Consider the following 2,277-nt stretch of genomic DNA (forward strand, 5'->3'; position numbering starts at 1 on the left):
TATAGGTATTTGAAGAATTTAATTCTTCGTATTGTTAGCCGACACTGGGCAGTTGGTAAATAATTGAATAGAGTTGTTTAAACATTCAGCTAACAATGCGAAGAATTAAATTCTTCAAATACCTATAGCATGATAGGTTTCTTTTTTGTGAGTGTAAAACACTTAAATACACCATTTCGATGTAAATAAATGTGATCTTGAAGTCATAATTATTGGTCCTAACAGAGAGCACTAAAACTGTGAAATGACAATTACTGTAGATCAAAGGTGTTTGGACACTCGCGCAATTTATCGTCTTTACTGTGGGTGATTCTGGTGAAACTTGGCCCTTCTGTTTAAACGCAGCAATTAACAATTTCACACTGTAAAGTGGCTTGTCTTGTATAAACCACGACCAGTATAAGCTCATAACATGGGAAAGTTTGTGTCTGTAGCTGATGACTATACTTAAGTATTTTCAACTTTCCATTAGTTTGTCAGGTTGTAATGTCTGGCCGAGTAATTTTGGTTTTATATGCTTGTGCCATCATTGTTAGGCAGTGGAAAAATTGGTTACAATGCGAGTTTTGATGGGAAAAGAGCTCAATATGATCTTTGCTCTTTTGTTTTCGTAAAAGTCATCCCATGATTGGTACTAAAGTTAGTAAAAAACTACAAAAAATATTTTATAGAATTACAACTGTGAGTTTAAAGAGGAATTTTAAAGCCTAGAAAACGCCCAATGCATCTGACCATTTGCTTTTTTGAATTACTTGTCATCTGCAGGCTTAACGCAAACTATAAGCGGAGTCTGACTTTCCGTGGCAACACTGCATCGAAATATTTCTTTTATCCCATTCCTATGTGTAAATATTTCATTACATACACGTGTTTCTTTTGTCTCATTCCTATGTTTAAATATTACATTACATACATGTGTTTCTTTTATCCCATTCATACGAGTAAATATTACATTACATACATGTGTTTCTTTTATCCCATTCCTATGTGTAAATATTTCATTACATACACGTGTTTCTCTTATCCCATTCCTATGTGTAAATATTACATTACATACATGTGTTTCTTTTATCCCATTCCTATGTGTAAATATTACATTACATACATGTGTTTCTTTTATCCCATTCCTATGTGTAAATATTACATTACATACATGTGTTTCTTTTATCCCATTCCTATGTGTGAATATTACATTACATACATGCGTTTCTTTTATCCCGTTCCTATGTGTAAATATTACATTACATACATGTGTTTCTCTTATCCCATTCCTATGTGTAAATATTACACTGCATACATGTGTTTCCTTTATCCCATTCCTATGTGTAAACATTACAGTACATACATGTGTGTGTGTGAGAGAGAGAGAGAATGAGTGCCTCATTCTTCTTTGTATTTTTATCACAGAGTCTACTTCAAGAAAAACTTACTTTTGTGACAACATCCGTGAACCTTGCCCTAATGCAGCTTGTAGGTAGCAATCCTAGGGGTAGCAGGATGTCATAACTGTAACGAAGGGATATTAAAAATAGTCTGTTCGACATTACGTTGTAAAACTTTATCAATAACTATTTTTATACAATACAACTCTATACAGTTCGAAATAAGATAAAACACATAAATAACTGCTTATTTTAACATAATTGTTCTGGAATTTTCTGTATCCTACGTTGACATTCAAGGTTCGACACATAAAATTACAATAGGTTTATTTTTATTTTAACTTATGCCCAGTTTTATTGGTCTAACCTATAGAAGTGAACAAAACCTATATATTCAAAATATTAAATACACGCAAAATAGAATGAATCACCCGAGAGTATTAAATATATATAAATATTCAAAGCATCACCAGTATTGTATTATTGTTTGATTTCCTATTTACTATGGTTTTTGTGTGAATGTTATCATACTTTTAAGGCTGCTCTTCAGCCAATGGCTTACTTATACTGTTATATGTGGAGGATACAATCGAAGTCTTGCACTCTAATGTTAGTACGTAACCCTGGAGATTTCAAGGAAATTCTGAAAGTTTAAACAAAATATACACATATCACGCCTTTAAATTCTTTATCTTGATATTTGTGTTATAAAAATAACACCTACAAATCGTGTTAGGATTTTTAGGATACTTACCTGATATCTATATTTCTTGTATGATTTGATTTCAACTGTTAGAAACTAAAAGTAACCCTTAAAAGTATTGTTACGTCTCCGTTTGTTAATTGATTTTTCCGTAACTTCGTTCCGACGAAACTTTAACGACACAAGTCTTTA

This window comes from Limulus polyphemus, unplaced genomic scaffold, assembly GCF_000517525.1.
Source record: "Limulus polyphemus unplaced genomic scaffold, Limulus_polyphemus-2.1.2 Scaffold3019, whole genome shotgun sequence".
In the NCBI taxonomy this organism is placed as follows: domain Eukaryota; kingdom Metazoa; phylum Arthropoda; class Merostomata; order Xiphosura; family Limulidae; genus Limulus; species Limulus polyphemus.